This window comes from Vicia villosa, linkage group LG5 (assembly GCF_029867415.1).
Source record: "Vicia villosa cultivar HV-30 ecotype Madison, WI linkage group LG5, Vvil1.0, whole genome shotgun sequence".
NCBI lineage: Eukaryota > Viridiplantae > Streptophyta > Magnoliopsida > Fabales > Fabaceae > Vicia > Vicia villosa.
The window spans coordinates 61869644-61884160 of NC_081184.1; positions in this window are offsets into that span (position 1 = coordinate 61869644).

A 14517-nucleotide genomic window follows, 5' to 3' on the forward strand; every position below is an offset into this window, starting at 1 on the left:
GAAAGAGGTCAGAATTGGGGCTGACTTAGAAAACAGTGTCAAGCAAAGACTGATTCAATTGTTGCAAGACTACGCCGAGATATTCGCCTGGTCTTATCAAGATATGCCTGGCCTTGACACGGACATTGTAGTTCATCGCCTGCCAATCAAAGAAGGAAGCACTCCGGTCAAACAGAGACTGCGAAGGAGTAAGCCTGATATGTCAAAAAAGATCAAAGACGAGGTTGAAAAACAATTCAATGCCGGATTCCTAAAAGTTGTAAGTTATCCTCCTTGGATAGCTAACATCGTGCCTGTACCCAAAAAAGACGGGAAAGTCAGAATGTGTGTAGACTACAGAGATCTGAACCGGGCAAGCCCTAAAGATGATTTCCCTTTACCGCACATCGATGTACTAGTTGACAATACCGCACAATGCAAGGTATTCTCCTTTATGGACGGATTCTCAGGGTACAATCAAATCAAGATGGCACCCGAAGACATGGAAAAAACAACCTTCACAACTCCCTGGGGAACCTTTTGTTACAAAGTAATGCCCTTTGGTCTAAAAAATGCTGGAGCTACCTACCAACGAGCAATGGTAACACTATTTCATGATATGATTCATCAGGAAATAGAGGTGTATGTCGATGACATGATCGCAAAATCCAACACCGAAGAAGAACATTTGAGTCATTTACACAAGCTGTTTGACAGACTCAAGAAATACAGATTGCGACTGAACCCGAACAAGTGTACCTTTGGAGTAAGATCCGGTAAACTCTTAGGTTTCATCGTCAGCAGTAAAGGTATTGAGGTTGATCCTGCCAAGGTCAAAGCCATTCAAGAAATGCCTATACCCCGTACCGAGAAACAAGTCAGAGGATTCTTGGGACGTCTAAACTACATAGCCAGATTCATTGCCCATATGACTCCTACTTGTGTGCCAATCTTCAAATTACTGAAGAAAGATCAAGTGGAAAGATGGAATGACAAATGCCAGTTAGCCTTTGATAAAATCAAAGAATACCTTCAAAAACCGCCAATCTTGTTACCTCCTGTGGAAGGCAGACCTCTGATAATGTACCTAACTGTGTTAGAAGATTCAATGGGGTGTGTACTCGGACAACATGACGATTCCGGTCGAAAGGAGCACGCAATCTACTATCTTAGCAAAAAGTTTACCGATTGTGAAACAAGATACTCACTACTCGAAAAAACTTGCTGTGCCTTAGCATGGGCGGCTCGCCGACTAAGACAGTATATGCTAAATCACACCACTTTCCTGATCTCCAAGATGGATCCAATCAAATACGTGTTCGAAAAACCTGCTCTCTCTGGAAGGATTGCAAGATGGCAAATGATCCTAACAGAATATGACATTCAATACACTTCGCAAAAAGCAATCAAAGGAAGTGTGGTAGCTGATCATTTAGCTCATCAAGCAGTAGATGATTATCAGGCATTGAACTTTGACTTCCCAGACGAAGACATTATGCTAGTCAATGACTACAAACAACCAGGATCCCGATGGACTATGGTTTTTGACGGAGCTTCTAATGCGCTCGGCAATGGCATCGGAGCTGTGATCATTTCCCCCACAGGAGGTCATACACCCTTCACCGCCAGATTGTGTTTCAATTGCACCAACAATATAGCCGAATACGAAGCATGCATTCTGGGTCTCAAAGCTGCAATTGATCTAAAAATCAAATTCCTTGAAGTCTACGGAGACTCGGCCTTGGTAATCTACCAAGTCAAAGGGGAATGGGACACAAAGCACCCAAATCTAATTCCATACAAAGAACATGTGTTGAGTTTGATTCCTTACTTCGAGGAGATCACTTTCGAACACATCCCACGCGAAGAAAATCAACTAGCTGATGCCTTAGCTACCATGTCATCCATGTTCAAAGTCAATTGGGACGACGAAGCTCCTATGATCACCATTTACAGGCAAGACGAACCAGCCTATTGCAATGAGATCGATACCAAACAAATGGAAGACAAATCATGGTTCCATGAAATACAAAGGTATCTCGAAACCCAGGAGTACCCTGAAGGGGCATCTATTAACGACAGAAAGTTTCTAAGGAGATTTGCCTCCAAATTCTTCCTAAGCAATGGAACTTTGTACAAGCGCAACCATGACTCGACTTTACTTCGTTGCGTAAACAAGAAGGAAGCAGAACAAATCATGGAAGACATACACAATGGTACCTTCGGTACTCATTCCAACGGACATACAATGGCTAAAAAGATCTTGAGAGCAGGTTACTACTGGTCTACCATGGAGACAGATTGCCATCATCATTCCAAAACTTGTCACAAATGCCAGATATATGCCGACAAAGTGCATGTACCTCCAGTTCCATTAAACGTTCTGACGGCTCCTTGGCCTTTCGCAATGTGGGGTATTGATATGATTGGAGAAATCAAACCTACTGCTTCCAACGGACATCGCTTTATCCTGGTCGCTATTGACTACTTCACAAAGTGGGTAGAGGCAGCTTCATATGCTTCTGTCACCAAGAATGTGGTAGCCAGGTTTATCAAGCACAATCTCATTTGTCGGTACGGCATCCCCGAAAGGATCATCACTGACAATGGCACGAATCTAAACAACAAAATGATTACTGAACTCTGCACGCAGTTCCAGATCAAACATCATAATTCTTCTCCATATCGACCAAAGATGAACGGCGCTGTCGAAGCCGCCAACAAAAACATCAAGAAAATCATACAAAAGATGACAGTAACCTACAAAGACTGGCATGAGATGTTACCTTTTGCTCTTCATGGTTATCGCACATCTGCGCGTACTTCAACAGGGGCAACTCCATTCTCGTTAGTCTACGGTATGGAAGCAGTTCTCCCAATCGAAATCCAGATTCCTTCCTTAAGGATCATGAAAGAAGCCGATCTAGACGAAGACGATTGGATTCAAACTCGATTCGACCAAATACACTTGATCGATGAGAAAAGACTTGCAGCTATCTGTCATGGCCAGCTATACCAAAAGCGCATGATCAAAGCATTCAACAAGAAAGTCAAAAGTCAAGCATACCAAACTGGTGGCTTGGTTATCAAACGCATCATCTTACCACAAGGTGATCCCAGAGGCAAATGGACCCCCACCTACGAGGGACCATTCATAATCAAGAAAATATTCTCCGGCGGTGCCATGTTGCTTACCACCATGGATGGCGAGGATTTCCCACACCCTGTGAATGCGGACATAGTCAAAAAGTACTTTGCTTAAAAAAAAAAATACAGCTCGCTAAGTTGAAAACCTGAAAGGGCAACTTAGGCAAAAATGAGCGTCTCGGTGGATTGAAAACCCGAAAGGGCGATCCAGGCAAAAATTAGAGACAAAACAAATACAATCCCGGTAGGCTGAAAACCTGAAAGGGCAGCCTAGGCAAAAATTAGGGAATAAAGCATACAACTATGTCCCGCTCAGCTGCCTACTCACCGACAAGGTTCAACACCTCAAAGACACCGATCAGTCCAATCACTTTCTTCCAACAAGTGAGGGATGAGATGCTCGAAGACAGATTGGCAATAGCAGAATTGAAACTTGACTGGATCGTTCTCACATAGCTATTTCTTTTCATAAATACTTTTCAAAACTTTCTGACAATTTCCTACTTCTAGGATTGTTGTCTCCCTATACTAATCCGCCTATCACGGCACCTTTTCAAAAATCAATGCAGCTTATAACTAACATTTTCATTTTTTCTGTTTTGAATACGCGAGCATCCCAATGATATTTTGAATGAACATATGCATTTGAATATGATTGATGTTTACCAGGAAAAACAGGAATAGCATTCAGGAAATGTCCCGACCAGCTGGACATTATCCTAAACCCATCAGAAGGAAGTTTCCACCAAGAGAAACGCATTTCTCAGCAAATTCCTCAAAAAGATTTTCTCTTCAAAAGAAGTCTTATTCCCCAGCAGGGTTGTTCCAGATTACTATCTTCAGAAGGTGTGATCCCCGCACCCGGACTTGGTCAGATAGTGCATCGGAGGATTATGCATTTTCCTCATTCCCATTTGAAAGGGCATCAGAACTTCCAGTTACCTTTGGTTCCCCAAGCAGTAGTCAAAGATCCTTCAACGGGATACCCGGGTTCTCAAAGAATTTCCCCAGACGAGGGTACTCAAGCAAGACAAAAGATCATCAACGATCACAGTCCAGCTGACTAGTGGGAATTTATTTTTCCAACTAGAAGCTTGACACGCATCACATTCACATTCATACATTCATACATTCATACATTCATACATTCACATATTCATACATTCATACATCATGCATCATACGCATATTCATACACAACATAACTATGCATATTTCTCCGGGAATATCTCACATTTACATGCATCATAAACATTGCATATCACTAACTTGATTTTTCAGGTAGGCAGATATCTTCAACAAAGATGTTCTCAATCACATGCCGTGTTCACCTGAATTCCATGAACGCAGTTCTCTCAGATATAATCAGGCCAAAGATTCATTCTGAGAACTTACCAACTCAAAAAACAAGCATCACAGATCAAAGTTGATACCTCAGACGGTTCCAGAACGATCTAACATCACAGATCAAAGTTGATACCTCAGACGGTTCCAGAACGATCTAGCATTACGGATCTAAAGCGATACCTCAGACGGTTCCACAACGATCTAGCATTACAGATCTAAAGCGATACCTCAGACGGTTCCAAAACGATCTAACATTGCAGATCTAAAGCGATACCTCAGACGGTTCCAGAACGATTTAACATTGCAGATCTAAAGCGATACCTCATACGGTTCCATAATGATCAACTTCCAAAATCTAAATCGGAAAAAACTTTGGACAAGTTCCGTAGCAATCATCCTCCAAGACTTAAAGCGGTAACCTTGGACGGTTCCGAAACAGTCAACACAAAGACTTTCAAATCCTTCATCAAGATATAATCAACAGATTCATTCTGATGAACAAACCATCAACACATTGTCCAGGTGGCATCCGAAAGCCCATCTCAGGTAATGTTTCAATCTGCCAACAACATTTCACAGACAACATTCAAATGCAACTTCCAACATCTCTGCTGATCAAGGTAAGTGCAAATTTTCAGGGCATCTATTTATTCAATCATCTTCTACCCTCAGATTTCAGACAATCTCTTCAGGTTTAAGAAGATTGAATAGGGGCAACTGTTATACCCCAAAATTTGCCCACATATTTTTCAAAGAAAACTCCAATCTGAAAATTAAGGGTCTCATATAATCATGGATTTTTATTTCAACAAATATCCTGACATATGAAATACTTAGTTTTTAGAATTTTTCTTATACAGTAATTTGGCTTGCAGTTGAATTTATTCTTACGCAAACACCAAATACTGTTTATTACTTCACACATGCTATTTATTTATTTACAGATAAATAGTACTGACACAATTGGTACAGAGTTAAATCTTTTTTGCAGGCGCAGAATCAGGAAACTCAGACTGTACTGGTAACAAGTAGATTATTATTATCTTTTGTTTCCCACTAATTTTTGTACTATATTCCATTATTTTCAAAAATCTTTTCAAATCTCTTTTTCAAAAATCAAATCTCTCTTTTTTCCAACACTATCTCCACTTTCTTTCAAATCTTACTTCCACTCAAATTTTCCTTTTGTACGGAATCACGCTATTCCCCAACGTCTCTATCCTTCTTTCCATTCTATAAATACCTCTCATTTTCTTCCATAAAATCTCACATCAAATTCTAACTCATCTTTCAAATTCCTATCTCATATCCATCTCCTTTTCTTCCCTAACAAGAATGGCAAAATGGATAGAGACACTACTTCTTACAGTCATCACCATTGCTACGGTGATCATGACTTTCTTCTGCCTGCATAGTCCTGAGGAGTGTGGACTTGCAATGGCTATGCTCCCAATCATCTACATGTTATTGTTCATAGCATGGGTCATTAATCGTCATTCTTAAAATTTGCCGTATTTCTTATTTCTTAAATGTACCGTTCATTCGTCGTACTGTTCAATATAGTATGTAATATTTGTACTGTCAGTATTAAATGTTGTGCTATTTGTCATAATATTGCTTAATTACTAAGATAATATTTTGTGTATTTTCTGCCAGTCAAATATTTCTATTTCTGTGCATTAAATAATTTTCAGGTTATTATCGGTAATTTTGCCCGCATACCGTAAATATCAGTTATTTATTATGTTTCTGTTTTCTAACAAGTCATGTAAATAAATTTTCATGCTTCACACCAAACAAAAACAAAAATAACAACAAAAAAAAAAAAAGAAAATTAACTTTGACGGTTGATTTTTCACTTTAACTGCTGCTTCAGTACACGAACAGTCGGTTGACAGACAAACTGCAGACAGTACAATTCACAGTGATTTGTACAATCAATCAAATCAATCATTCACAATTCAAATTTCCAAGATTTTTGTGTTAGAAGTCTTCTGAATATCACATGATTAGCAGAAACTCAACACTGCACAAAAATCAGGTACGCTTAACTGCCTCCTATACAGACAGTCCCTAATCAGGGTTTTTCTTGTTTTAACAGGAGCAACAAGTTTTGAGAGCTCAAATGGATTTCATATACATCCATACATCTCAAAGTACCATCATACAAATTTTCAAACTTCAATTCACTCAGACGCACCGTCAGCAGCTCAAACAGTCAACAGACGACCCGTTTGACCAAAAAAGTCAACTGACAGTCAAAAATGAAATTTTTTGTCAAAGTCCATATTTTGTCAAAGGATTCAACATTTGATCATTGGATGATCACAATTCATCAAGGAAAGATCAAAAATCAACAAAACCCTAAGATTCAAAATTAGGGTTTTTGCCTGAAAAGTCAACTCAACTTTGACTGATCATAACTCTCTCATCCTTCATCCAAAAAATGTCAACCAAAGCTCATTTTGAAGGAAATTCAATTATCTTTCAAATGCAATTGATCCCATGGTCATAGCATTCACCATTTGAAAAATATGGCCAAAGACATTACAGGTCATTTTCAAAGTCAACAAAAAGACACTTTTTTCAAATGGACACACAAGGAGAACCAAAAATCATTTTGATATGAGACCAAAGACATTGGTTAGAGGACTCTTTGAGGTTTCCAAAAAGTGCAAGATCTCCTTCATATGACAAAAATTGAAGGATTTACACCTTGTTGAAGTTGGCTAAATTTTGGGAAAATGCATGAAATCAACATTGCTCAAAAATGTTTTTTTTTCCAAATGAGTCCAAGTTTTTATGGTCCAAACATCTTTGCCATGTTACTATGGGCCTCCCACGACCAAGACAAAGCCCACATCTTTATTGGCCATTTTTTGCATAATTTTATCTTACTTTAAGATTAAAATTAAAAGGAAAATGCATGGATAATTAGTAGCTTGATCTCTAAGCATGACTCACCTCCAAAGTCTTCAATTTTCTGCAGAAGATTGGTGTCCAAGGCAAGAGCATTGAATGGAGTCAAAGTTGGTCAAAAATTCAAGGTTTTTTAATATTAAAGAACCAAACTTTCAACAAAGGCAACAAAGCTTCTTAGCTTGAGTTCCAAGCAACTTTGGGCTATAAATGAGCTATCATACTTCAGCAACAAGAAGAGCAAAAAAAGAGCCAAAGAGAGACACGAAATATAGCAAGAGCATAGCCAAGAAACCTCTAAAAATTCTCAAAATTCTCCAAACTTTGTAATTTTCAAAATCAATTTTCCAATCAATATTAATACAAACCAAGCATTCTAATCATCTTCTCAAAGATAATAGAGTAAGATTGAACTTTAAACACAGGCCCATGAGAGTCGTATAAAGCATATAATACTCTTCATGTACATATGAATTTTATTTTCGTTTTTGTATATGCAACTGATTTCAATGCTAACCAACCATCCTATCATGCTCATAAGGTCCTATGCAAATGATCTGGGCCTTAACATGCCAACTCCCACGTGAGGATAGCCATATGCCATTAACATAAGCTTATGAGTGTTCATACTTTAACATCTTCGAACCTATAGCTATGAGCATCAAACCACGAAACTAATGACATATTTGGATTCAGGGCATCATGTTTAGTGGATCTGGGTTGTTTTCATATGTTGCTAACGTGTGTTCTTGCAGGTTTGGGAAGCTACCGAAAATAACGTTTTTGTATCGTGAAATAGAGGGGGTTAAAAACCCCCGCTATCTGTCTGAAAAAGTGCATGGGACGGAGGTTGAAGACGACCACGCGTCCGAGCGTGGTTCGTCAGTCAACTTTTCAACCTTCTCTCCTCTGTTTCCATTGGTCCATGCAGGCGAGGGTGGGGACCAGTCTGACTTTGGTCTCCCACTAATCCCATGCCTTGCTTTAATCATGTGCTTCATGTGACCTCAGATCTGAACCCTTGGATCAATTCAATCTCCAATCCAACGCCTCACACACGCAGCTACACCATGCTCCCTCAGTCAACTTCCACACTGAATAAGTATCCTTTTTTATTTTCTATTTTATTTTAATTTCTTTGATAAATTAATTAAAAATAGTTTAAAAATTCAAAAAATTCCCCAAAAAATATTTTAAACTTCTAAAATAATATATTATTTTCTGAAATAAAAATATTTTATTTTTCTTCAAAATTTCAATATTTTTCATAATTAATTAGTATGTATTTATATATTTGCTTATTAATTATTTTAATTAGTCAAAAAATCATAAAAAAATTGTTCTTTGTGTTAAATATTGTTTATATATTATAAACTAATTTTGTACATATTTAGGATTATTTTTCTCATTAAGTTTTAATTATTTGTGTAATTATTTATATAATTATGTTTTGATTAACTTAAAATATCCAAAAACAAATTTCAAAAATTCCAAAAAAATTAGTTTTGTTCTAAAATCAATTAACAAACATTTTGTACATATTTTTAAACTTATTTGCTAGGTTTAATCATATTTCCATCTTTTCTTTATTTTAAATTAATTAATAATGCATTAATTATATTTAAAATAAATCACAAAAATACAAAAATATGCCTTTTATTTCTTGCAATTTAAAATTCCTAGATAAATGTATAGGATGTCAAATTCATGTAAATAGGCTAGTTTACATTTCCCGCACAATCGATGTAATAGCGTAGATTTACTTTCTGCACTTTACATTTCCGCATTTTAATTTCCAGCACCCATATAAACTGCGTGTATGTCAAAGATAAAACTGAACCGTCAGATCACTAACTTCAAAGATAAATATCTGAATTCAATCACAATCACATTTGCACCTCCTAGGGTAACCCCTTTTCACTCTTTTCAAAATCAAAGTTACATTTCTACTGTTTCGAGTACAAAATCGAACCTTTTGTTTATATCCGACGAATGGATAGATTTTTAAAGGGAACAAGGATAAAGACCTCCTAACTCAGGGTAGACCTCCTAGTTTGCTTGCTCAAAATCAAAACAAACAAAATTCTCATACACTGTTGTTTTTTTAAAACGAATTTTCCAAAAGACAATATTTTGTATACATCCAAACACGGATCATTACAAAATTAACGATCTTTTCAAAACATCTTTCGAAAGATAAACAAGCATTTGTATATATCCGCACAAGGATCATTACAAATTCTATTTGCAAAGGTATTTCAAAAACACAGGTAAAGCATTCCGAATCAATTGAAAAGTAAAGCAAATGAGCTAAGCAAACTAAAGAGCCCATGGATAACCATGGATACAAAGGGTGCTAACACCTTCCCTTTGTATAACCTACCCCCTTACCCAGAATCTCTCAAAGGTCTTTTTTCTGTTTCTTTTATAAACCTTTCCTTCATTGGATAAAATAAAAGGTCGGTGGCGACTCTGTAAACTTTTTCAAAAGTGACGCGAAAGCGTCCGATCGACAAAAAAGAGTCAGTTCACGTATCCCACCCACGGAGGGGTATGGCCCGAAAGGACGGTCCACACCCAGCCATAGACGATTCATGTTGTTTCTTGGACGTTATTGATGAATGCGTTAAAGAAATGGAGAAACAACAAAACACCTACTTTGAAGTTCTAAAAATACCAATGCCACCTATTTTCGAGGACGATAACTGGCGTGAGGAATACCAAGATAACAATTTAAGTGAATTCCTAGCATTAACCCCTGATCCTATCCCTTGCCCTAAGAAACCTGCTATAGAATTTAAAACACTACCCAAAGATTTAAGGTATGAATTCCTAGATGAAGAACTTGAACGACCTGTTATACTAAACGCTGACCTTGGACAGATTGAAACTGAAAAGTTACTCAATGTCCTTAGGAAATATCCGACCGCTTTAGGCTATAACATATCTGATCTAAAGGGAATAAGCTCCTCTATCTGCATGCATCGCATTATGCTCGAGGAAGACTGTAAGATCTCGCGAGAACATCAAAGACGAATCAATCCGATTCTAAGCGATGTAGTGAAAAAGGAAGTTCAAAAGCTGTTAGAAGCAGGAATCATATACCCTATATCCGATAGTAAGTGGGTGAGCCCTGTACATGTCGTACCCAAGAAAGGAGGTGTCACTGTCATTACAACCCCTAAAGGCGAATCAATAGCGCAACGCACTCAAACTGGATGGCGAATGTGTATTGACTACAGAAAACTCAACAAAGCCACTCGAAAGGATCATTTTCCTTTACCTTTCATTGACGAAATGCTCGAACGACTGGCTAAACACTCCCATTTCTGCTATTTAGATGGTTACTCAGGATTCTTTCAAAACCTATCCACCCTGATGACCAAGAAAAGGCGATGTTCACCTGCCCTTATGGCACATTCGCCTACAGACGAATGCCGTTCGGATTGTGTAACGCACCCGCGACATTTCAAAGATGCATGATGTCGATCTTTGCTGATTTTCTCGATGGCATGATGGAAGTATTCATGGATGATTTCTCCGTATGTGGAGAAAATTTTGAAGGATGTCTTTCGAACATGGAGATGGTACTTAAACGATGCGTAAGTGTCAACTTAGTACTAAATTAAGAAAAATGCCATTTTATGGTAAGACAAGGAATCGTACTTGGACACATCTTGTCTGATAAAGGGATTGAAGTTGATAAAGCTAAGATCGAAATCATTGAAAACCTTCAACCCCCGAAAAGTGTTAGAGAAATATGGAGTTTTCTAGGACACGCTGGTTTCTACCGCCGTTTCATAAAAGATTTCTCTAAAATAACCAAACCATTGACTGAGCTACTAATGAAGGACACATAATTCATATTTGATGAGAAATGTCTAAACGCCTTTCAAACTCTTAAACAAGCACTGATATCCGCACCAATCATGCAACCACCTAATTGGAACGAACCATTTGAAATTATGTGTGATGCTAGTGACTACGCTATAGGAGCTGTCCTAGGACAGAGACAAGATAAGAAACTTCATGTTATATACTACGCCAGTAGAACCTTAGATCTTGCACAAATGAACTACGCCACAACAGAGAATGAACTCTTAGCTGTGGTATTCGCGTTAGATAAATTTTGATCCTACTTAGTAGGAGCGAAAAATCATAATCTATACCGACCATGCCGCTATCAGATACCTATTAACCAAAAAGGATGCCAAACCGAGACTCCTTAGATGGATCCTACTCTTGCAAGAGTTCGACCTTGAAATTAAGGACAAAAAAGGCACCGAAAATGTGGTTGCTGATCACTTATCAAGAATGGAAGGAAGTAAACCTGACGAAGTGCCCATTAATGATGATTTCCCATATGAGCAACTCATAGCCCAGTTAGACATTGCTTCGGTAACAGAAACTTTAAACAATACTCACACCGAAGTAGAAAGAACTGCCAAAGCATATATAGAAAACTCAACCGTACCTTGGTACGCTGATCTCGTTAACTACCTAGCCGCTAAAATATTACCGCCAGATCTAACTTACCAACAAAAGAAGAAGCTCTTCCACGACCTGAAACAATACTATTGGGACGAACCACTTCTTTTCAAAAGAGGAGCCGATGGTATATTTCGTCGTTGCGTCCCTGAAGAAGAAGTAGGAAGCATAATTTCTCATTGTCATGCTGCTCCCTATAGAGGACATGCAAGCACTTCCAAGACTTGTGCAAAGATCCTACAAGCTGGTCTCTTTTGGCCAACCTTATGGAAAGACGTCCACATCGCTGTTAAGAACTGCGACCGGTGCCAACGCACTGGAAATATATCAAGACGCGATGAAATGCCTCAGAAAGGCATTTTGGAAGTCGAAGTCTTTGACGTGTGGGGAATCGACTTCATGGGACCATTTCCTTCTTCGTTTGGTAATAAATACATACTCGTCGCTGTTGACTACGTATCGAAATGGATCGAGGCTGTTGCCGCTCCTACGAATGACACGCGAGTAGTAATCCGACTCTTTAAAAACATCATTTTCCCCAGATTCGGTGTCCCAAGAGTAGTAATTAGCGATGGTGGCTCACATTTCATATCCAAAATTCTTGAGAAACTTCTGTTAAAATATGGAGTTCACCACCGAGTAGCAACACCTTACCATCCACAAACTAGTGGACAAGTTGAAGTCTCAAATAGAGAAATTAAACAAATTTTAGAGAAGACTGTTGCCACATCTAGGAAATATTGGTCCACTAAGCTACCTGAGGCACTTTGGGCTTATAGAACTGCCTTTAAAACACCCATTGGAACCACACCATTCAAATTGGTCTATGGAAAATCATGTCACTTGCCGGTCGAATTGGAACACAAAGCTTATTAGGCAATTAAGACCCTTAACTTAAATTATTCTGCCGCCGGTGAAAAACGAATCTTAGATATTCATGAATTAGAAGAGCTTAGATTAGACGCTTATGAAAACGCCCGAATCTATAAAGAAAGAACGAAAAAATGGCACGATAAAAGAATATCGAGAAAGGAATTTAATGTAGGAGATATTGTGCTATTATTTAATTCTCGACTAAAACTCTTCCCAGGAAAACTTAGATCTAGGTGGTCCGGTCCCTTTGAAGTTACAAAGGTACTGCCTAGTGGCGCCGTAGAAATCAAGAATAGATCTAACGAACCATTCATAGTCAATGGGCAACGATTGAAACACTACTACTTCATAGATAATAAAGAATATTCTAATTGCATGAAATTAGTAGAGGTTTCTCCTCACCGCACTGACTAGGTAACACTAGTATGGTCGAGCTTACGACTTTAAACAAAGCGCTTCGTGGGAGACAACCCATCGTTTCTATGTCTTTCTTTACCTTTAAATTTTAATTTTTACATAATCTTATTATTATTATTATTTTAAGTATTTAAATTTCATTTTTTTCTTCCTCTCTCTCTTATTTATTTATTTATTTTTTCTCTTATTTTTCTTTTTTGTTTTACTCAAAAAGGCATTTGGCCATTGCTAACTAGTTATTTCTATAATTTACTCTAATTTCAGGCTAATTTACATTTTTAGCTAGTGACTGACTGTAGTAATGGCTCGAGTAGATTATATGAGTATCACGTTCAGGGGACGAGGTCAGAGGATGAGGTTTGAGGACTTAGTCGATAGGGACATGACACCCACCATTTATGCTGATGACCGTGCTATGAATGCCTTAGGCATTAGAGAGAGTGTGTTGTACTGGCTACACCTGATAGATTGGGATACTTCCCCCATTATGAGGAGATTTAGTACCTACCGTAAGATTACCCTTGAGTTCTTGAGTTCTTTGAACTACTTGCCTAACCATGGTCTAGGATTTAACCGTGGCTTGATCCGGTTTAGGATGTTTGGTCTTGATTACCGCTTTACCCATATCGAGTTTGCTAACCTTTTAGGTTTTCCTAGTGGCCCTGATGTATTCACTGTCATCCAAGAGGAGCTTCTCCAGTACCGTGAGCTTGACTATTTCTGGGGTAATATAACTAGTAACTACAACCCTAAACTTGAAGATATGTACTCTGAGAGCATCCATAACCCTGCTATTAGGTATTTCCATAGGATCCTAGCCCATACCCTGTTTGGAAAAGAGCAACACATTTCCTTGGTATCCCGTGATGAGCTTTTCATTATGTTCTGCGCTTCACAAGGCCGTCCTGTAAATGCGGCCACCTTTATGGTAGCCAATTTTACCCGTATCATAGACACTCCTCACACACCTATCCTTATAGGAGGCCTAGTTACCATGATAGCCAATGCTGTAGGTATGCGTCAACCACTTCTAGGATTAAATCCTTATGGAGGTATTCGACCTATGAATATCCGTTTTTGTTTCAACACTCACCTGATAGGCGACCTTGGACCACTTGAGTTTGAATTGCTCATTAACCATCATAGTGTGTACCAGTTTGCTTTACCTAACCCTATCACGAGTGTCCACGACAGAAACAACTGGCTTTTTGACCTGAATCACCCACCTACACCTCCCTCACCTGAAACACCTCAAATCTATGACATCGCAGCTGATTATGATCCTGAGACTCCTCCTCACTATTATAATGAACCTCCCCCTGATCGTTCTATTGTTTCACCTGATGC